At 45.2% G+C, this 23,322-nt stretch overlaps 1 long non-coding RNA gene across 2 annotated transcripts in view; it reads left to right on the top strand.

Moving 5' to 3' along the window:
• Positions 1 to 403: 403 nt before the first annotated feature.
• The window catches only part of LOC119250123 (uncharacterized), a 47,463-nt gene continuing 24,544 nt past the window's right edge, over positions 404 to 23,322 (top strand). For both annotated transcript variants that reach the window (XR_005126230.2, XR_005126231.2), the window contains exons 1-2: positions 404 to 852; positions 1,318 to 1,512. This is a non-coding gene — a long non-coding RNA (uncharacterized LOC119250123). The remainder of the gene's footprint in view (positions 853 to 1,317; positions 1,513 to 23,322) is intronic.

Below are 23,322 nucleotides of genomic sequence, written 5' to 3'. Positions count from 1 at the left end.
TCTGATTTCTTGATGTGGAAATCCTCATGTATATTTGATCAGTGTTTTTGCTGTTCATGGAAGAAATGCAGTGTAGGCCAGAGGTGGAGTGGGTGAGAGGATTCACCAGAGACAGAGTGGGAAGCAGACTAGGAGGAGGTTTACCTCACGAACTGCTGAGGGATCAGCCCCTGAGACAGGGGAGCACGCGCGGAGCCGCCCAGGGCTCCGGCATTGGGCTTCCGGGCTCGTCTGCGCAGGCGCGGCCCGGGCCGGCGCCCTCTTCCCGGAAGTCCGGCCTCCGCTCTCGCCGCCGCCCGCGCGGGTGAGTGGACCTTGTCTCTGGAGGGTGGGGCTGGGGCGACGCGGAGGAGCCGCGGGGTGTGGGGAGAAGGGGGAGGTGGGGTTTGCGGACAGTGTGGAGAGAGGAGCTTCCGGCGGGGACCTGCGGGCAGCTGTCGGGGAGGAGCCGCGGGCCTGTGACCGGGCGCCTGGGAAGGGGCGGACCGTGACTGGGTGTCGGGGGGCCCTGAGGGTAACGCAGGGTGAGCCCCTCCAGTTGACGGCCTTTAGTGTTTTCAGGAGTTCTCAGTGGGAATGTGAGGTTCTGTTGGTGGTTGTCATGGAAGTTAACAAGTCCTCGCCCACGGGGACTGTTAGAAACATGGAGTGCGGCGGGTTTACGTGGATCCCTGAGCGTTTTCTGTGTCAAGATCCACCCGCGTTCACTGCCTTTCACAAAACACGCCTGACCATTTTGTTTCTGGAAGTCGGGCGGTTCTGCATTTTGGGCTTTTCCCTCCACTGATGCTGGTGCTGCCGGGATGACGCAGGAGGCTGCAGTTCCCTGGTGCCCTGATGAGGCGGGTTGGGGTAAGAATTTCACTCTCTGCTCGGTGGGTTTATCGTGGCTCTCACTTGGCCATGTGCCCCTGACAGGCCGGCCGCGGGTGTCTTCCCAGGACGACGGCGGCCCAGAAGGGAAGCCCCCCTGGAAAGAGGTTTTCATTCTCCGCGCGTGCACTGATTCCCTTTGGCCCAACATCCCGGGGCAAACCCACCTCATTGTCAGAGGGGGGTGCACAAGGAAATGAATCCAGGGAGCAAGGCTCTCGGAACCATTTCTGGGAATGAACCATTTCATTTCCTTTGAAAATGTGTCCAAAATTTTTTTGAGTGATTAATCATCCTTGAAGTTTTATTTTATTTTATTTTTTTTTAGTTCTTAGCATGAACTGTTATTCAATCAGTAGGAAGTATCAGTTTTTATTAACTTATGGTAAATTGTAAACCTAAATTCTACTAATAAGGGACTTGGTCCTTTCCTGCCCCTTCTAGAAGTGTAACACAGCTGTCACATGAAGTGAGTTTCTGGTCTCTCCCAGGCAGTGTGTTGAGGGCTCTGGACAGGAGACTCCAGGGTCCAGGTGCCAGCTGCCTCAGTCCTCTCATGCTGGACCCTTCCACCTCTCCCGGTGCCACTCCAGAGTCCTTATGCATTTCTGAGAGCAGCAGACAATGAATCAATCTCGGGTGAGTAAATTGTTTTTCTTTAGCTTGTGGTCTGTACACTGACTTTATGCACTTTATGAGAGTTCATAAACTGAAATGCAAAAGTAGAAAGGTATAAAGTTTTCTCCAAGGAAACATACATCAGCAAGACAAAGATGTCATGCAGATCCATGCAAAGCATATACCCCACATGCATGGAAATTGGATTCTTCCATAATGCTGTGTCATAGAGTGAGACGCGTGTTCCCTGATGAGACCAGACCCCTGGGGGACACTGTGCTGCTTGTGGTGGGACCTGAGCACTTGCAGAGCAGAGTCTGACACTGGTTCTCTATTGACTGGTGATGACGTGGACCGTGGCTCTTCACCTGTCTGGAAATACACACTTACCTTGTTCTGCACTTGTCATAGTTAGCTCTTAGATGCTAGGTGAAGGCCCAGTGAGAGGAAAGGTGGGTGCAGACCTGAATGCAGGTGTGGGTGCTCTCTTTAAACAGATCCTGAAGGGCCTCCCCGGTGGCGCAGCGGTAGAGCGCTGGGTTGCGAAGCTGCCCGCGGCCTCTGCGGTGCCGGTTCAATCCCTGGCTGCTCCCCGGCCACCGGAGGAGGGTCCCACATGGCGCGCAGACCTCTCCTGCCGCCCGCTGCTCCCCTCAGCAGTGTACTTCGGTCCTTCTGCCTGCTCTGTCCCTTGCTCTGGCTCTGGTGAATTCTCTCACCCTCCCGCGCTTCTGACTATACCCAGTGCATGTATAAACAAAACAAACAAGCAAACAAATAAATAAAGAAAAACATGCCTCTATTAAAAAAAAAATCTTTTTAAAAAAAAATAAATAAATAAACAGACCCTGAAAAAACTTAGTGTGTCCCAGACAACTGTTGGTGGCCCTTTCATGCTGGGATTAATCTTGGATTGTGTGACAGTTGAATTCAATGGGAGGGGGGCTTCAATAACTCCCCATGCTTTTTCTCAGGTTGTCTGTGCACCCACACAAGTTGCCCAGTGGACTGTTCAAAGTCACATTATCTGACAGCTGTTCTCACTGCTCCTTTGCATTTCTCCTTGATGCAGTCTCAAGTTGGACTTGTACTCCAGCCCAGTTACACGTCACTAACCTTTGCATTCCTCAGATTTCCTGCCACATTGATAATACTGTCTATGACCTTCTGGAATCTTTTTTCAATTGTTTAAAACTTTTATATACTTAATAGTGTGTTAGTTTACTTTCTTTACTTTTTGGCTGAATCTCTCTTTGACATTGTCGCATTACTAGCCCTCTCCTGAAATAGTGTGTTGTTTTTCTCCTGCTTTCCTGATGGATTTGGCCCTCTAGCAAGCACCCTGGCCCATTTCCTGGTCCCTTGGTCAACATTATCTTCTTTTTGCCTTGCAATTTTACTCCTACTGTTTTTTTTGTGTATAAATATTGTTTTTGTATTCATACACCATAGGTACATGAAAGCTTTTTTTTGTTTTTAAATATTTATTTATTTACACAAGAACTGGGGTATAGGCCAGAGGCATGAGAGGGTGAGAGGATTCACCAGAGACAGATCAGGGAGCAGAACAGGCAGACAGACTGAAAACACTGCTGAAGGGAGCAGCAGGCGAAACAGAAGAGGTCTGCTGCCCCATGTGGGTATCTCCCTGGCAGGCCTGGAATTGAACCCACACTGCAGAGGCTGTGGATAGCTTCATAGCGCTGCTCTCCATCCACTGTGCCACCAGGGAGGCCCTCAGACGTCCTTTTTTCACTTATTTCACTCAATATAATCACCTCCTGGTCCACCCATTTTGTCCTAGATGCCACCCTTTGGTCTTTCCTCACAGGCATGTAATAATGCTGTTCAGTATGTGCTCCACATTTCTCTCTCCATTCACCTGTTGAAAGGCCTTCAGTTGCTTCCATGACTGGGCAGTTGGGAACAGTGCCCAGTGTATTGGGTCATTCTTAAATTCCAGGAAACGCTCCCAATTGTTCACATGGTACAGTTGTTAAATATCCTTTATAATTCAGTGTGTATGGATACTTAGGACTCTGCATCAATGTTGGTGATGGGTACTTTTGAACTGCTCTTCATTTTTCCTAATATCTATTTAATGCTGCCTCATAGAAAGTATTTTAATTTTTTTTCTCTTCTTCACACTTTTGAAATTTTGAGGAGAATTGTTTAGTTTTTCTTTAAATTTTTTGCCAGTTTATTCATGAATTCATCAAACCAGGAATTTGTTAATAGTTTTATTCTTTTAATTACTCTTGCTTTTTCTTTTACATTTTTTTAAACAAGATTTATTTATTTTTGCATATAAGAACTGGAGTACAGGCCAGAGGTGTGTGGGGTGAGAGGATTCACCAGAGAGAGTGGGGAACAGAACAGGCAAATGTAATGAAATACATTGCTGAGGGGAGCAGTGGGTGAGACAGGAGAGGTCTACTGCACCGTCTAGGGATCTCTGCGGCTAGCCAGGATCGAACCCACGCTGCAGAGGCTTTGGACAGCTTCACAGCGCTGCATTCAACCGCTGTGCAACCAGAGGAGGCCCTCTTCTTGGTGTTTTTGTTTTTCAAAAAGATTAGAAAATAGCTGTTTACCATAAACTTCATTGATTTTCCTTTGTTATATTAAATCTGATGTGTAGCCCTTCAGTAAATTTTTTATGTTGATACTCTACAACCTCCTGTGTTCATTTGGATGTTTCTCAAGGTCCCATTTCACTCCCAATTGTGCTTTTAATACACTGTTTTTATATTTTCCTCTACATACTTATTTGTATTATGGATGGCTTAATCTTGTCTTGTACCTGCAGGATCACATATATCTTGCCTTTAGTTCCTAATGACTTTTTTTTATTAGTATTAATAACATTTTCCTTTTTCCATAAGCGATAGCAATTCTGAGTTATACCTTGTTTAGCTATTGTAAGTCACATCTCGTAGAGATTCTGGATCCTGTTATATTTTTAGGAAAAGTGATTTTGCTTAAATTCCATTTGGGAAGAGGCTCACAGGGCAGGGTCCAGCATTCATCAGGCATTTGTTTCCCTTCCTCTCCCAAGAGAGCTTTTTTTAAAAAGATTTATTTATTTATTTATGCATACAAGAACTGGGGTACAAGCCAGAGTTGTGGGGGGGGTTAAGAGGATTCACTAGAGACAGATTGGGGAACAGAACAGGCAGATTGACTGAAATACACTGCTGAGGGGAGCAGCGGGTGAGCCAGGAGAGGTCTGCTGTGCCATGTGGGTAGCTCCCTGGGTGGGGATCAAACTTGTGCTGCAGTGGCTGCAAATAGCTTCGCAGGTTGTGTCTTAACCATTTGTGCCACCAGGGAGGCCCTCCCAAGAGAGCTTTGTGGGCAGTGTTGTTCCTCCTTTGTGGCGAGGAATGCCATTAAGTGCAGACTAGTGGCCACCAGGGTCCTGCACTTGAGCCTAGAATTGCAGCTGTATTGGAGTTTGTCCTGTGGACATGGTCAGCCTCTTCTGTCGTTGAACTCTATGCGCAGCCTCTTATTAATTGAGCTGATTATTCTTGCTGATAACCAATCTTGCCACCATAAATACATGTGGCACTAGGACGGCTGTGTGACCCAAAACTGTCAGGTGGACAAAGACCATCGACAGCACTCAGGATACATCAAGGACTCAGAGTTCCCTACCTCTAAGCCCCAGAAACGCTGAGACCTGAGACAGTTGAGTGGCATTTTAAAGGGACTGAAATGGGAAAAATTGCCAAAGAACCCTGTGTCCGACAGACCTGTCACAAGGGAAATAAAGACTCCTTTACGAGAACTGCTCGTGAGAGGAGGCTGTATCTTTCTGTACAGGAAGACCCCACTGCGAGCAGTATACACTGCACTGTTCACGTGTCCATTCACATACGCCCCTATATATACGTATACACGTGTGCTTGTGTGTTTATGTCCAGTCGCACCCCCTGTATTGGTAGATGGTCCTTTAGGAGACAGTCAAGGTTCGTTAAGATAAGGTTGGGGTCCTTCATCCACCAGCACTTGTGACCCTGTAACGGGAGGAGGCGGTCTAACTGCCCACCACACCTGCTCTCAGCTGATGCTGCCTCGTGCAGGCTAAGCATGGAGCCTGTCATAGCAGCCCCTGACATGACTGGCTCATGACTCCCCAGTCTCCCCAATGGTGACCAAAGGGTTTATTTCATCATACAGTCTGTTTATGGCTTCCTGAGCCCCTGATGCTGGGAGGTACAGTGAGTTTTTGTGGCCAAATGTATGCCATCCACCTTCTCACCTTTCTTAATAGTTTTATTTATCACATTCACATTTTCCTCAATTAGCCTAGAATAGGAATGATTCTTGTTGTCATAGCACTGTGTTAGCCTGGTTACCTTGGGAGAATTGTCGTCATTGCAGGCAGACTCATCCTACCCATGACGCTGTTGTGTTTGTTCATCTGTTTAATTTCTTTTTAACCCTCAGGTTTTATTTTTTCCTGCTCATTCTCTGTCCTTGGTCTTGTTATATATATATATATATTGCTCAGTATTTTCTTCTCTGATTGCTACTGTCCGGGAACTCCAGTGTATGTGAAGACTTACATATATTATTTTATAGTTTGCTCATTGAATTTTCCTCTTTAGAGTAGCTTTAATGTGATTTTCAAAGTCTTCAAAGGATGAATTGTAACTACTTATGACTAGTTTTATTCATGATTTCTTTTTTTCTGTTGTGTAGAGTTATCCTAACCCTTTGTGAAGAAGGTGTAACTGAGCATCTTTGTTATTCCTTGTCTCTGTGAATGTTGATGTCACCTGTGGCTGTGTCAAGGATACTAAATGTTGTTAAGGAAAAATCCTCTCAATCCTTTATTTTGTTGTTGTTATGATAATGGAGAGTATTTGTCAAAGGTCCTAATCAATGTATATGTGAATATACATAGGATTTTGTACACAGCAATACGAGATGATGGAATACATTAACAGATTTCTTAAGATTGAAGTTTTCTTTTGCCCAGTGTCATCTTTTCCAAAAGTCTTTTCATTGCTGTCATCAATGTTTTCTTTGTCCACTAGTAAATATTAGTATCTTCCAGTTGCTTTTCCTCTTCTTTCAATTCCTTTTGTTCTGGTCGAGCCATGTTATTCCCTAGGATGATGAAAACTACCAGCAATATCCCGGAGATCCCCAAATTTCTATCCTCAGCTTAGAGTTTCTGATCTATAAAACACATGTTCAATTTTCTGTGAGTGTGGATAGCAAACATGGTCACAGCAATAGCCTTTACTTTATTGAGGTTATATTCTGTGTGAATGTCAACAGTGTAAGAAAACTTTCTCCTGCAAGTCAGACCTCACTTTCCATCAGAGAATTGACACTGGGGAGAAACCCTATGAATGTCAAGATGGTGGAAAAAATTTCTCCCGTAAGTCATCCCTCACTTACCATCACAGAATGTGCACTGGAGAGCAAGCCTGTGAATGACACGACTGTAGTAAAACTTTGCCCTGGAAATCAGCCCTCGCTGTATATCCGAGATGTTACACTACAATAAACTCTATGCATGTCAAGAGTACGGGAAAACTTTCTCCTGAAATTGGACGTCAGTGACTATAAGCAAATTCTCACAAGAGTGAAATCTTGTGACTGCCAAGAGTGTAGGAAAACTATCTCAGAAATCAGTTCTGAGTATACATCAGAGAATTCACTCTTGATAGCTTCTTTTTTATGTGTAGCTTGTAGGGAAGGGTGAGTTTAGCCCTCTCTAGATAACTCACAGAAGAGCTATCTTATGAATATCCAGAATGTAGTAGAGCTTTTTACTATAAATCAGATGTCTCTGGATAGCAGAGAACTCACAGAGGAGAGAAGCCCTGTGACTGTCAGTGCTGTAGGGTCACTTTCTGCAAAAGGAGCTCTCAGGGCATCGGGGTATTCACACAGGAGAGAAACCCTATGGGGGTGGTGAGTTGGGAATACTTTCTAAGGAAGTCAAACTTCAGGGATCCTAGAAATTTTAAGAGCAGTGTGACACTGTCTGGTGGAGACTGTTCACATATTTACGCAGCATTTTTATTCTGTTGTGCAGACAACATGCATTTCACTGCCTCGTTGTCTTATACCTAAACCCAGCCCAGGAGTATGTCAGCACAAACAAGGATCATTATTTCTATTTAAACTGCACCCAAACAGTTGTGCTTCTTCCCAGCTCTCTCCTTCCCTGTGCTCTGAAGAGCATCTGTTTCCTGGGCTTGCTAAAGGTGCTAAAGGGGGAGGATGGTGACATGATTAAGGAAAGGGATTGACTGGGGAGAAAGAGTTTCCCAAACTCTCCTGAGCTATCTTTGTTGTTTTCTTGAATAAGAGGTATGTCCTCTGTTCAAACTTTCCTTGTGGCGTTTCTCTTCCTATCAGTCCACTCTAACCAGTTCGCCTTGTCAGTTTGACTTCAGCGAAAGTTACCAGGCCTTTCTCAGAATTCACACAGGAATGACGACATTTTGTTTCCTTTTATTCTAAGTCACTCAATAGAAAAACAGAAATATGTTAATGTTCCAATGAAAAGAAAAGGCAACAATTCCTCTATACTAATATCAGGAGTATCAGTAAAGAATGCCCCTTAGGGGGGCCTCCCCGGTGGCACAAGGGGTTAAGACGCAATCTAGGAAGCTATCCACAGCCACTGCAGCACGAGCTCAATCTCCGGCCAGAGAGGTGACCCCTTTGGGGCAGCAGACCTCTCCTGCCTCGCCCACTGCTCCCCTGGCAGTGTATTTCAGTTAGTCTGCCTGTTCTGTTCCCCACTCTGTCTCTGGTGAATCCTCTCACCCCCCGCACCTATGTACCCCAGTTCTTGTAAGCATAAATAAATAAATCTTTCAAAAAATGCCAAGTTAGAGGTTACATCATGCCCAGTGGAGCAGCACTGATCTGCTGTCCCTATTTTCCAAAATCTTTGATCACAACAAAGCGCCCCTGGCCATTACCTGACCTGAGCACTCTGAACGTACAAAGGAGAGACGAGAAGTCTGAAGTTTGCCCTGCAGTGGCGCTGGGGAGCCATTGGATAGGAACTATTACCTGTCCCATTTGAACCTGTCTAACTAAGAACAGTGAACTGAACCAACACAATTTTGATGGAACCAGGTGCAGTTATACTGTGAAACCAGCAAGAAAACGATAGATAAAGGAGTTTTTGGACTCCTGAGAACTGGTGATTATGGTCTTTGAGCCAGGACAGAATTAGCTTCATTTCCCTCCTTTCTGGCAAATGAGGAACTGATTCCTGATAGCAGGAAATAGTCTGAGCTTGTTGACACACTCATTATCGCTTATCATCTACCACATTTGCCTCCTAGAAGATCCTTCTCCACTCTCCCCAGGCACAGCTTAGGTTTCTAGTGACTCTGTGTACCCTGAATCAGAACACTTTGAACTGAATGTGAGTTTTACTGTCTCCTGACCTTTGAGGGTAACCGTGCAGAGATAAGAGGTGAACAGACTGTCCATTCAAGGGAGATGGTGGGTGGGAGGCACTTAGTGCTGAGCGGTCCTGGGAACTTTGACTTGGGCGGGCTATGTCTGTTCCTCCTTTAAAATGCAGTCGTGCTGGGAATTACTCCTTAATGCGTGACTGTGCTCTCTGTCCCCCCGCCCTTTTTTTTCTTCCTCAAGCTGTGGTTTGGTTTAGTAGGGAACCACACTTGACCTGTGACTTATGTAGGTTTCAGCTATGCAGGGCTATTTACATGCTAATGTTTTCATTATATAGATTTTAAAATTTGGACATTTGTGACTTTTTTTTAAAGATTTATTTATTTATACCTACAAGAACTGAGGTATAAACCAGAGTTCTAGGGTGGGGGTGTGAGAATATTCACCAGAGAGAGCGGGGAATAGAACAGGCAGATCCACTGAAATACACTGCTAAGGGGAGCAGCGGGCGAGGCAAGAGAGGTCTGCAGCACCATGTGGGTTGCTCCCTGGCCGACTTGGGATAGAACTCGTGCTACAGTGGCTGGTGATAGCTTGATTGCGCTGTCTTTAACCCCCCACACCACCAGGGAGGCCCACATTTGTGACTTTATGACTCACCAACTTTGCATCCTATGATGTCAAAAATGTTTCTGTTTTTTCAACGATTTATTTGTTATTGATACAATAGCTGGGGTACAGGCCAGAGGCGTGGGAGAGCAAGAGGACTCACCAGAGACAGAGCGGGGAGCAGAACAGGCAGACGGACAGAAAACACTGCTGAAGGGAGCAGCGGGAGCAACAGGAGAGATCTGCTGTGCCATATGGGAATCTCCCCGGCTGACTGGGAATTGAACCTGCACAGTGCTGCGCTACGCTCAACCTGCTGTGCCACCCTGGAGGCCCCTGATGTCAAAAACGCTTTAAGGGAAACTTCACTGTATCATCAGTGCATGAAACATACATAGCCAGTAGCCTATTTACTGTCATAAATTAGGCATAAAGCTTTTTATACAAAGTTAAAAATTTTTAAAATTTAAGAACACAATACACCCTTCGGTTGTGAGCACTGTGAAGAAACATGCAGCTTAAATCCTTGTTGCATAAAATTGTCTGGTTCATTCTTTTCTCCAAGATTTTGCAGTTATTGTGTAGCTGTTCCTATTGCTATTCTTGTAGTATCCTCTCTGGTTGCTGGATGTTGCTATCCATGCCTTTGGTAGCTGTTTTTCTACCTAGTACCTTTCATGTTGCATTGATCAGTGTTCTCTCGGGGCTCTTCTAAATTGGTCATCGTGTTCTGTCCCTTGCTGTCATCCTCTGTAGTGCCGTGGGATTAGACAAAGTGTCACCAGTCATGCTGGAATTGCTCTCCACACCCAAATGTCATGTCTTTAAAATGTTGAATGGTGTGTTGTTTTTTTTTTAAGATTTTCTTTGTATATTTATGCATAGAAAAACCAGGATCTAGGCCAGAGTTAAAGGTGGATGAGAGACATTGTTGCAGCAGAACAGGTGGATCTACCGAAATACACTGCTGAGGGAGAGCAGCAGTAGAGACAGGAGAGATGTGCTGTGCCATGTGTGTCAGCTCCCTGGCCAGGGATCAAACTTATACCACAGTGGCTGGCAATAGCTTGATAGAGCTGAGACTTAACCCTGTGCCACCAGGGAGGTCTCACAATGTGGAACTGTTTGATTGCTACTGTGGATTGAGGTCTGCGGGTGTCCTATGACATTTTTGAAGAGGGTATTTTAGCTTAAGGACCAATGAAAACAAAAATATTCTAAAACCAGAGCTGTAACTCCACAGGCGGTACAAACCCTTGCACTTACTCCTAAATGCAATATTTTGTTCATATAGGAAAATATTGCTGTGGTTCTATGAGATGGTTCTGCTTGTAGACAGACCATGTAAGGTTATGAGGTTGATGAGTATGACACGGTCCTGTTAACCTGTTTTCCTTATCATTTTCCTGACATTTTATTTTCCCTAGTTTCTATTAGAACATAGTTTATAATATAGGTATCATGCTACTTTCTGAGTTCAGCGTATGGAGCTTAACTCAAAAAGCTTAACTCAAGTGGATTTTTGAATTGGGTGGCCAGGGGATCGGTGCCTCCAGCGCCCATGCTGCTCCAGGCTCAACTGTAGTTTCTTCAGTTCTTCGTTATTCTGACTTTCTGCCAAGGAAAAGTATTTTCATTGGAGCTCTTTCTAAAGCTTTTCTATGAGATGGATTTGCATCCTTTTAGGACCTTTTGGGGATTTTGATACCTTATAATCCACTCCATTGAATTGAAGCCACACCCATATTTTATAGCAGAAGAACATCATGGAAACTCTGGAGTGATTCAGGGACAAGACTCATAACATTTGAGAGGCCTGTTTATCACCTTGTGAGGATTTGCAAGTGACTCTAGAGGGGCAAGAAGGGTACGTCACAATATAATCTTGTCTCAGAGATTTATTCTGAGGTTCCATTTTATTGGTTGTGTCCTGAGTTTTATCTTTGAAGTCAGTTCATCATTTCAGATTCTTTTGCTGACTAGAGAAGATGGAAGGAAGCCTGACTAATTTCTGTCTCCATTTGGTTTTACCCAGATTATTCTTCAAAGCAGAACGATAGTTCTTTTTCAGTTATTCTTCCTCTACATCTGCCTTATGCTGTGTGACTCAGCGAGCCATGAATTTCTTGTCTCTGAGCAAGAAACCCTATATAGGGCCTTCCTGGTGGCCTAGTTGTTAAGTCTCAGCTCTGTCACTGCTGTGACCAGAAACCAATCCTTGACAGGGAGTGGACCCACATATGGCAGAGCAGACCTCTCCTGTCTCGCCAGTTGCTCCCTTTAGCAATTTCTTTTAGTCAATCTCTGTGTTCTGTTTCCCATTCTGTTGCCAGTGAATCCTCTCACTTCCTGGACCTGTGGCCTACACCCCAGATCTACACAAAATTTAAAAAATAATAATGAATAAATTCAAAGATATAGATAGAAAGAAAATGCAAAATATACAAGGATTTGTTGTCCTGAATGATCCACAAATGTGTGGGTAAGAAAGGGTTTGTTCACGAGAAACTAAAGCAATCTCTAAAGATTACAGGGTGAGGCATATATGTGGTCTGACAGCTGCATAAAAGTATCCTTGTCTCAGATCAGCTTCATACCTGGTTCAGCCTTTCTGCCCCCTGGATCAGCACAGTGACAGGCTCCTCTGCGTGTCAGCCCTGATATCATCTGTCTTCATTTATTATTTCTATTACTTTTTTTTTAAATACAGGTTTTTTTTTAATTAATTAATTTATTTATACACGCATTGGGCACAGTCAGAAGCGCGCGAGGGTGAGAGAACTCACCAGAGCCGGAGCAGAACAGGCAGAACAACGAAGCGCACTGCCGAGGGGAGCAGCGGGCGCGGCAGGAGATGTCTGTCGCGCCATGTGGGACCCTCCCCGGTGACCGGGGATCGAACCGGCGCTGCAGGGGCTGAGGGCAGCCTCGCAGCCCAGCACCCAACCGCTGCACCACCAGGGGAGGCCCTATTTCTTATTACTTTTTGCTGGAATCTTTGTAATGTCCTGTGTCTGATCTGTCATCGAACGTTGTTACAGTTTTACTTCCTGCTTCCCCTTAAGACAACTTTATGTCCTTTGCTTTTTCATGGCTGCCGCTAGGACTTGCTTCAGATTGGACTTCCAGTATTTCATTGAATACTTGGGTGAGATGAACATCCTTGCTTTATTTCTGATCTTAGAGGAGAAGCTTTGTTTTTCACCATGGAGCAGAGCAGTGGCTGGCGGAGGGCCGGCCTGCAGGAGCTGGCTGCAAGCTGCTGTCAAGGGCTGGTTGTAAGATCACAGGCTGAGGCTGGTGCTTAAGGGAGCTGAAAGCTGACAAGCAGAGGCTGCTGGGCACCAAGCGAGCAGTGAGGGGCTGGTAAGCACAAGAGGCATGTGGAGGCACACAGCAGCTCATGGTGGCTTCACCCCTCTAGGTGGCAAAGCGGGGCAATGAGGCAGAGGGGGCCAGTGGAAAAGCACCAGCATGGGGAGAGTCCCCATGAGAGTTGATAAAGGAAACCTACCCCCAACAGTAACAGGCTCCTCCCTTGCACCCCATCCTGCTGCCAGGAGTCTCTTGCAATAAACCTGAGTTTGCTAATCTTCAGTCAGGCGTGTTGGTGATTATTGTTCAATCTCTGGGACTCAAGAACCCGCCCAGTGGGCAACAGAGTGATGCTGACTGTGGGTTGGTCATGCTCAGCCTTTATTGTGCTGAGGTGTTTTCCTTCTGTAGCCGGCATGTTGAGCTCTTTTTTCAGGAGTGGAGGTAACATCTTGTCCCTTGTTTTTTCTGTGTCTTTTGAGATTGTCTTGCCTTCATTGGAGGGGCAATCATGGTCATTCACTTGTGTCCATTGTGCCCCCTGAGATGTGACTCCCCAGCAGCCATCCCAGGAGTCGGTGCCGTCAGATGCTGCTGTGTGCTGTGTGGCCGGGGCAGTTTTTCATTGTGTTTTGGTCTGTGTCAGATTTGTGCTTTACTGAAGTAGTTAGGTTCACAGCAGTTACAGCAAAAGTGAATTTGGTAATTAGTCAACACTCCATATGTATTAGAATGATAGGTGTTTTTTTTGATTCCCATTTATTACAGACAAAACTTATTCTTGTTTCTCAAGTTGTGTCAGAATTGTGGTATCACTGAATCTCAAATACTTATTTTATAAGCTATTGAGTCTCACCATATTTTCACCTTTCCTGCTTTTATTTAGAGAGGACAGGCTCTACTTTGTCTCTAATGACAAATTACAGTCTTTCACAATTGTGTGTGTATATCAGTTTCTCCCTAAACGTAACATTGTGCCACCTCCAGCCCTGGTTTTGTTTTTGCTGTCTATATATCTGTGGATGCAGTTTGTTTTTTTTTAGCATGGGATAGTTGTTTTTTTTCCCAATGTTTTATTTATTTGGGCCTCCCTGGTGGCACAAGGGGTTAAGTGCAGCGCTATGGAGCTATCTGCAGCCTCTGCAGCACGAGTTCTATCCCCCACCAGACAGGAAGCAACCCTCATGGCACAGCAGACCTCTCTGACTTGCCCGCTGCTCCCCTCAGCAGTGTATGTGAGTTTGTCTGCCTGTTCTGTTCCCCACTCTGTCTCTGGTTTATCCTCTCACCCCCTGTACCTCTGGCCTGTACCCCAGTTCCTGTATGCATAAATAAATAAATCCTTAAAAAAGAAGTTTTAGTTATTTATGCATACCAGAACTGGGGTACAGGCTAGAGGTGTGGGGGATGTGAGAGGAATCACCAGAGACAGAGTGAGGAAAAGAACAGGCTGAAATACACCACTGGGGGGAGCAGCAGGCGAGACAAGAGAGGTCTTCTGTGCCATGTGGGTAGCTCCCTGGCCATGGATTGAACTCGCGCTGCTGTGGACAGCTTCATAGTGCTGAGACTTAAACCCTTGCACCACCAGGAGCCCCCTAGCATGGGATGGTTTTACTTTGACTGACTTCTACTGTGCAAAATAGAAATGGCTGGTGTTAAAATTGCCTAGTTTTTCATCTGACAGAATAAAGTTTTTTTCACAATTGAGTTTGTCTGCTGTGGCTTTTTCCTAAGGACCTTTATTATGTCAAGCTCAGCTCTTTCAATTTCTTGTATTGGATATGTTACTTTTTCATCCATTTATAGTCTTGTGTTTGTCAAATGATCCTTTGTTGAAACATTCTCCTTTGTAAGTCGTTTATGTGCTGGGCCTCCACTGCACCCTTGGTGTCCTCTGTGCCCTCCATGCTGTGGTGAGGGTGGTGGCATCAGCATGGCAGCCCACAGCAGGGCAGTCCCCAGGGTCTGTCTCCTTAATGGTGCAGAGTTCTATAGCTCCAGGTCAGTGCCAGATCTGTCAGGCTAAGTTAACAGTCTCCTCAGAATGTGACCAGAACCCGCTGCTCCGTCCCAGGTCAGTGATGGCAGTTGCTCCTCAGAGCCCAGTAACTGCTGTTTGTGATGGGCCAATCAGGTGCAACCATGAGCTGATTGGTGCTAAAGGGTCCAGTCAGACTTGTGGGGTGCGCACCCTGAAAGAGGATATAAGCAAGGGTCAGAGGGAGCTGAGAGAGCCCCCGAGGGAAGAAGAGATGACATGGCCCCCGAAGAAGAGAGATGATGCCAGCCCCCAAAAGAAGAAGAAAGACGGGAAGACTCCATTCCTGGCCTCGGAAGAAAGAGGAAAAGAAGCATCCAGCAGCCGCCCTCCAAGGAGGGAAGAGCGACCAAGGACTTGGTCACACACTGGGCCTTGGTCCTGTCTCTGATCTGGCCTGTCAGGAGCCCAGAGGCCCTGGGCCTGGTGTCTCAAAGAGCTGCTTGTTGCTGGTGTAACCCAAAAGCTCACAAAGAGCTGTGGACACGGGGGTCTCTGACACTGCCTCTGCGGGGCCAGTAGTGGCCATCACTACTGGCCAGTGCTGTCCAAGCCTCCTGGTGACCGGTGGCAACCATCACTGATGGTACCTGGGTGAGGCAGCCGCCACCTGTGGATACAGTGAGCTCTGTGTTTCTCCTGTTTGTAAAATAAACCCCATGGTGGTTGTTCCTGGAGCCTGAGGTCTCTTGGAATTGTGCACATGGATGAGAACCCTCAGACAGTGACCTCTCCTCTCATCAGGCACTGTCCTTTGCTAGGCTATAGCCCGTAGGCCCCTGCTGTGTGGGTGTTGTGTTGCTATAGCCCTTGGTTTAGGTTTTTGGCCTTTTGGGGCTTTTTGGCGGCTCTCTGGCCTCAAAGTCCTGTGCGCCCCTGTTTCAAGAAGTGATCCTCCTCTTGTTTCTTTGCTGCTCTCTATGTCGTCGCAGCTCCTTGGGGGCTTCATTGTTCTGGGCCGCGGCTGAAGAGTCTACGTCAGTCTGGGGCTATTCTGAATGGTCTGCTTACTGACATCCTCAGGCCTTCCACCCACCTGTTGCCAGTGATGGCGTCACCAGCTTATTTAGGGACAGACCCAGGGGGCCAGTCTTGGGGGCCAGGGTACCATGACACCCACCCCTTCACCTGCGCACCTCAGGAATAAGACTTAGACCTCGTTGGGGTCCAACGTAGCAGTGGAGGCGGCTGCTGTTGGATGAACCTAGAGTTGGATGAGTAAGGAGAGTTGTCCTTGGCCGCCTCCTAAATGAGAATCAGAAACCCTCATCGCTTTTATTGCTACAGAATGTTGGATATTTCAAAAATGTTTGCTTCAATTTGTGGGATCATGATGTGCTTTCCCCATGCTCTCTTTCATGTGAGATAATGAAATGTTTGATTTTATCATATTGAAATATTTTGCATGCCGGGAATCATTCCCATTTTGTCATGTCACATAATCCTCTTAATATGCTTATGTTTTCGGGTCTCCCTGGTGGCGCAAGGGGATAAGACACAACCTGTGAAGCAATCCGCAGCCACTGCAGCATGAGTTCAATCCCCGGCCAGGGAGCTACCCACATGGCGCAGCAGACCTCTCCTGTCTCACCGCTGCTCCCCTCAACAGTGCATTTCAGTCAGTCTGCCTGTTCTGTTCCCTACTCTGTCTCTGGTGGATCCTCCCACCCCCCACGCCTCTGGCCTTTACCCCAGTTCTTGTATGCATAAATAAATAAATCTTAAAAAAAAATATGCTTATGTTTTCTTCTTCATTGGAGGATTTTGCAATCCTATTTATCACCTATGTTGTTCTGAAATTTCCTTACAATACCTTTCTTAGATTTTGACATCTGAATCCTGTTGACGTTCTAGGAACAGCTTTGGGAATGTTCCCAGCTTTATGTTGAAAAGTGCTGGAGGCAGATGGTGTCTCTTTCAAAGTTTGGGAGCCTTTTCAGAAATTTTCTTTATAGCTCAGATTTTTATTCTGTTTGTTTGTTATGTTTGTAGTGGTATCCTCAGCTGACAACGCTGTATTGCTTGCACAAGGACAGGTGTCCCCTCTCAGATGTCAGTTACCCCTGCCACGTCCATAGCCAAAGCCCCAGTAACCCTCCACCATTTGCCTCTTCACTCCTTTTTCTCTTCCCAGCTCCTCCCTTTCTCCTCTGGCAGCCCCAGTGTTGAAGTCAGATTTCAAGGATTTATTTTGGGTTGTTCTGTGTCCACAGCCTCTGCAGCGCCGGTTCGATCCTGGCTGGCCGGCGAGCATCCCACATGGCGCAGCAGACCTCTCCTTGTCTTGCCGGCTGCTCCCCTCAGCAGTGTGTTTCATCAGTCTGCCTGTTCTGTTCCACGCTCTGTCTCTGGTGAATCCTCTCACCCTCCTGCGCATCTGGCCTGTACTCCGGTTCTTGTATAAATAAATAAAATTTAAAGAAAAAAAAAAGAAATTAACCCCTCAGGTCAAATAAAGTATGATTTCATAAGTTATTTTTATTTTTTAAACACCAAATGTTTTTCATTTCTATGAAGTACATTATTCCAGAAATTAATATTGGTATAATGATGTATAGTAAGAACTCACTTTTCTATTACTAAAAGACATTTAATGATTCTCTATGATATATAGACAATTTTACCTGCCACTTCCTTTCACAAGACCCCTCTCTCATTTGTCTTCTTGTTACAGGGCAGGGAAAGGGGCACCCCACACCCCACAAACCTGCGTGCTCTAAATAGTTTCTGCCATCTGCCAAGACAAAACATATGAGACTTTAATGGGAAGGAAGTTTTAATACAATTAGCAAACATCACAGGAAAGGCAAAGAATATAGTTTCTAAATCAAGCACCCAAAGTTACCCCATCCCCTCGTGGTAAAAGTCCACCCAAGCAGGATTGGCCCAGAGCAAGGCCTGAAAGTCTGCCACAGGTCTAAAGCACCTTCCAGTGGGGACCCACAGAAAACAACCCACAGGTTGTTTCTAGATCAGAAACAACCAGACAAGTGTGGAAGGAAAAGAGCAAAATCAAAATCAAACAAAAACTGCCATCGTCACCTCCCCATGAGTCTCACCCACATCTGTGTCACCCAGTCCACGACCAAAAGGCAAGCGCAGTTTTTTCACGTGTCTCTCAGCTCCATGTGCCTTCTTCAGGTCTCCTTCTGGCTGCATCCTGCTTCCCTCCTTCCTCAGTCTCCTCTGCAGCTTCTTTCTCTACTCAGCTCCACCCTCCTTTTGGGTGGGGCAGGAAACCTGGAACCTCCCCCCTTCCTGGGGACCACCCTGTTACAAGAGGAGTTAGTGTTCTGCTGTCCTGCATGGACTGAGGGGCTCAGGCCAAGGCTACTCTTTGGCAGGCCCTAAAATGTGGAGGAATGGCCTTCCAGTTGCCCTAGGCCCAACTGGGTGAACGCCTCTTGCCACTCTCTTTGCCTCGCTACCTTGCTAATCTGTGTCAGTCGAGCCGCCATTCCCTCTCTGCCTTGGGAAAAGAGCTGGTTTCTGAGTTCTGTTTTCAAACCAGGTCTCGGTCTTGCTGCAAAATATAGTAGGTATGGTTCCACCATGTAAGAGGCCACTAGGGCTGGCTGCCACTTTCTAGAAGACTCCCGTGAAAGGATAAGTTGATGTGCACCCCAGATTATCTCTAGTCCTGTCAACTGCAAGACAAAGGGTGCAGCAACACAGGAACTCATAATAAGCACCTACATGTCCCACTCCGCACCTCTCTACCTCTTAGGATTGGAGAAACGAGACCTGGACCTGCTTTTTACAACCTCTCATCTACTACTGCTCTTTCCTAACTCGAAGCACAACTTTTCACTGCTTTCCTTTTCATTGTAATCAGCTGCAAGTCCACAAACCCTAAGTTTCCAGTAACCCATCCAGCCTTTTTCTTGCTCAAGTAGAGCTCCCCGTCGCGGAGTTCCCCCCTCAGAGCTCCCGCTCAGAGCATCCCCTCTCTGAATCCTTGTCTTTTAAGCACCTTAGTACATCACTGGTACTTTGATAGTCTCCTTCCCTTGCTGTGGAGACCAGATTTCCTGTCCTTGGTTAAACATTCTTGTTCTGTCTGCCTTAACCTTAAGACTCGTGCAGGACTAAGACAACTCCAGTCAACTGTTTTAGACCCTACAGTCTCAGAGCCAGGTTTCTCATCTTGTGGCACACCTCCTTTTCAGTTTTTTCTATTCCTGTCCTCCATCACTGATGATCACTCCAAAAGGTTAGTTTCCATTCATTGTCACATAAATGACATCCTTGCCCCAGGCCACCCGACCCCTCCTCCTTGCCCCCTGGAAACCACCATTTCTTCTAATGATGTTAGAGTTTGTTTTTGTTTTGTTTGTTCATTTTTTTTTAATCTTCCAAAGATGAGTGATATCTGACTTATTTCACATCACCTAATACCCTCTAGTTCCATCCATGTTGTTGTAAAATGGCAAAATTCCATCGTTCTTAGAGCTGAGTAGTGTTCCACTGAGCAGATACAACACACCCTCTTTACCCAACCGTCCATCATATTCTTTGCTCCTTTGTCAAAGATTAGTTGACCGTAAATCTGTGGGTTTGTTTCTGGATTTTCTATTTGTTTCCATTGGTACGTGTGTCTGTTCTTGTTCCAGTACCATAAGTTTTAATTATTATGGCCTTGTGGTATAGTTTGAAGTCTGGGAGTGTGATACCTACATTCCTTTCTTTTCTTTTCAGGAGAACTTTGGCTATTCGGGGTTTTTGGCGGCTCCATATGAATTTCATCAATATTTGTTCTATTTCTTGGAAGAATGTCCTTGAAGTTTTTATTGGAATAGCATTGAATCTGTAAATTGCTTTTGGTAGGATGGCCATTTTGATAACATTAATTCTTCCAATCCATGAGCAGGGGATGTCTTTCCATTTCTTTGTGTCTTCTTCTATTTCTCTTAACAGTGTTTTATAGTTTTCTTTGTATAGGTCCTTTACCTTCCACCCTCCTTTTGGGTGGGGCAGGGAACCTGGAACTTCCCCTTTTCCTGGGGACCACCCTGTTACAAGCATGCAACCAGATTTGGAGGTGAGGTCTTTAAAGAGGTGATTAAGGTAAAATGATGCATTAAGGGCAGGTCCTAATTCACTCTGACTGATGTCCTTTTAAGAAGGGGAAATTTATGGGGCCTTCCTGATGTCTCACGGGTTAAGGCTCAGTGCTATCACTGCTATAGCCTGAGTTCAATATCTGGCCAGGTGCATGGTGGCCACATGGTACAGCAGACCTGTCCTGTCTCACCAGCTGCTCCCCTCAGCAGTGTATTTCGGTAGATCCACCTGTTCTGCTCTCCACTCTGTCTCTGGTGAATTCTCTCACCCCCCACACCCCTGGCCTATATCCCAGCTCTTGTATGCATAAATAAAATCATTTAAAAAAAAGAAGAGGGAATTTGAGCACACCAGGACACCATGGCTGCTCAGGCAGAGAAGAAAGGCCACATGAAGAGGCAACAAGAGATCAGCCATCTACAAGCGAAAGAGAGAGGACTAAGAGGAAACTCACCCTGCTAGTCCCTGGATCTTGAACTTTCAGCCCCCAGAACTGTGAGAGAATAAATTTTATTGTTTGAGCCACCCAGTGGGTGGTGCTTTGTTATGACAGCCCTGGCTGATGAATACACATACTTGTTGTTTAACTTGTTACTGGTGAAAGCATCCCTGATACTTTTCAGTTCTTTGAAACATATGCTGGGATTTTTTTAGAACCCAGTTTGAAAAAAGTCAAGTCTGACTAATATTTTTTCTCAGTAGTGTAACTATTTCTCCCTCAACCCCAAAATCTTTAAACCTTTTTGGTGGTAGTTTTCTTTACAGCTTTCACAATGCTCCATCCAAAGTTGTCAGTGAAAGGGCCATTACCCTAAGTAAATAAAAAGTAAATGACACCAGAGTTGAATAAGGTACCATATGGATAAAATTTCATCATTTAATAGCTTTCACAATTTAATAGCTTTCAAGTTTTAATTTCATCATTTAATAGCTTTCACAAAATGAATTAGGAAACTTGACAGCTGTTACCATGAATGTTAATGTAATTATTTAACTGATTTCTTCAAATACTCATCATTTACACACCAATATAATGTGTAAGAGAAGCAGTAATGGGATTTGACCTTGTCAAATCTGATATACAGAAAGGAAAAGGGTTTGTCTGCAAATGCCAAGGTTTCAGAGAAACATTATTCCAGGAATCACTGACTTTATGAGTTCACAACCACCACCTTTTGAAAGTAATGGTATAGATTGAAAATAGTTACAACTTAAGGTCTAAGAAAAGATAGTGATAATTGACTTAAAAAGTAATCTTGATGGGGCCTCCCTGGTGGTGCAGCAGTTGGGCACTGGGTTGCGAAGCTGCCCACAGCCTCTGCAGTGCTGGTTCGATCCCCAGCCACTGGCGAGGGTCCCACATGGCACGCAGACCTCTCCTGCCGCCCGCTGCTCCCCTCAGCAGTGTATTTCGTCATTCTGCCTGCTCTGCTCTCCCCTCTGACTCTGGTGAAGTCTCTCACCCTCCCTCACTTCTGACTGTACCCAGTGCTTGTATAAATAAATAAATAAAATCTTTAAAAAGAAAAAAAGTAATCTTGATGAAGGAAATAATGAAGGAAAATATTACTGATTTTGTGCCTCCATTTTGCTTTTACAAAAAATATGCAAAGTCAAAATATAAACAAAGGGAAAGTTTCTACCACATATGAGAAAACATGGGCTTCTCCTTATTTTACAAAGAGCTTGTCATATCAGCAAGAAAGAGGTAAATGATTCTATTGAAAAATAGATTAACAACAGTTAATGACAGTCAGCAGTTCAATGACAATAAAAATGCAAGTAGATATCACACATGGGACAGCTCTCTCAGTTACATTCATAAAGAAATACAAATCAAAATGATGGTGCCGTGTAAATGATCATCTGTGTAACTCTGACACCAAATAAATTGACACAATCTAGTATGGGTGAGGTTTGCCTGGAGGTCTGGCGGGAAGGTAAATTTGCACAACATTTTGGTGCACAGTATCTGTCAAGATGTAAAATGCATTTCCTTTGCCAGTCAATTTTATTTTATGGCTATATTTTAAGTACATTATCTCTCTATCCTCTGTATTAATATTTGTATCATCCATCTAATCTTACCTATTTCTGTGCCTATTTATAGCAGCATTACTTATAAGGCAAAAAAAACTGAAAAAGACAGGGGAGAGCTAAGTAAAACTCCCAGGTCCATAAATAAGAGACTAGATAAATTAAGGCGTATACATATTATAGAATATTTTGCGGTTATTAACAGAATGAGATAGATGAATATAGGCTGACATGGCAATTTCTGCAAGTCATATCACTACTAAGTAAAAAGCAAAATTCAAAGCCATATCCACAGACACACAGAAACACAGATGTGGGTATATATGTGCATGCAGGTGTGCTTCATATTTCTGTGTGTATATGTGTATATTGATGATAGTTTCATGTGGGTATGAATTTGAAGATTTGTAGAATCATCTTTGTGTATCAGAAGGATGTTTAAGGGGAAAGGTTCTGAAGGGAATGGAGTTTGTTTGTGGGGGTCAAGATGCCCTTCGGTCTGAGTCAGTCCTTAGCTCCAGGAAATCTGTGATTGGGGAGGTAGATCCTTTTGGGCTGTGAGGTTGGTTTCAATTGACATGAAATTGAAGCACACATTACAGTCTGTTACATATTATAGTATAGCCTTTTTATTAGACACCAATTCTAGGGTTTCGTTTTAACTTTGGGGAGTATCTATACCTGACGAACAAAGCAAACCACACACACCCAGGTGAGTTTCATTGTCAAAATCATTGAAACTGGGGCCTCCCCAAAGGTGCAGCGGGTTGAGCGCAGTACTGTGAAGCTGTCCGCAGCCTCTGCATTGGGTTCGATTCCTGGCCGGCCAGGGAGACACCCACATGGCGCGGCAGACCTCACCCGCCTCGCCTGCTGCTCCCCTCAGCACTGTTTTCAGTCTGATCTGCCTGTTGTGTTCGCTGCTCTGTCTCTGGTGAATCCTCTCACCCTCCTGCACCTCTGGCCTGTACCCCAGTTCTTGTATAAAAATAAATAAATCTTAAAAAAAAAAAACATTGAAACTGGCTTGGATCCACCTGGCAGCAAGGTGGTGAAAATAGGTCCACACCTCGCTACTTACTGATTGACTGAGCATCTCTACTTTCAGACTTTGTGGGGAGGGGTATACTTTGCACCTTTGTCTCTTGGTTTCTGATGTGCATCTCCTGTCTTGGCCTCTTGGAACCCAGACACATGGAAGGAAGCCGCCACAACTTGGGCCTTCCAGAACGTGGTTCCTGAGATTCTACCAACAATGCCTGAGCGTCCAAAGAGCACGTCCACAGGGCAGTCCACAGAGAGGGCTTGGGAGACATTACTGCCTTGAAAAAATTAAGTTTGCAGGAGCATATTTAGTT

Source organism: Talpa occidentalis, unplaced genomic scaffold (assembly GCF_014898055.3).
Source record: "Talpa occidentalis isolate TD23 unplaced genomic scaffold, MPIMG_talOcc4v2.1 talOcc4.17, whole genome shotgun sequence".
Taxonomy (NCBI): domain Eukaryota; kingdom Metazoa; phylum Chordata; class Mammalia; order Eulipotyphla; family Talpidae; genus Talpa; species Talpa occidentalis.
This window is presented reverse-complemented; position numbering and strand designations above follow the sequence as displayed.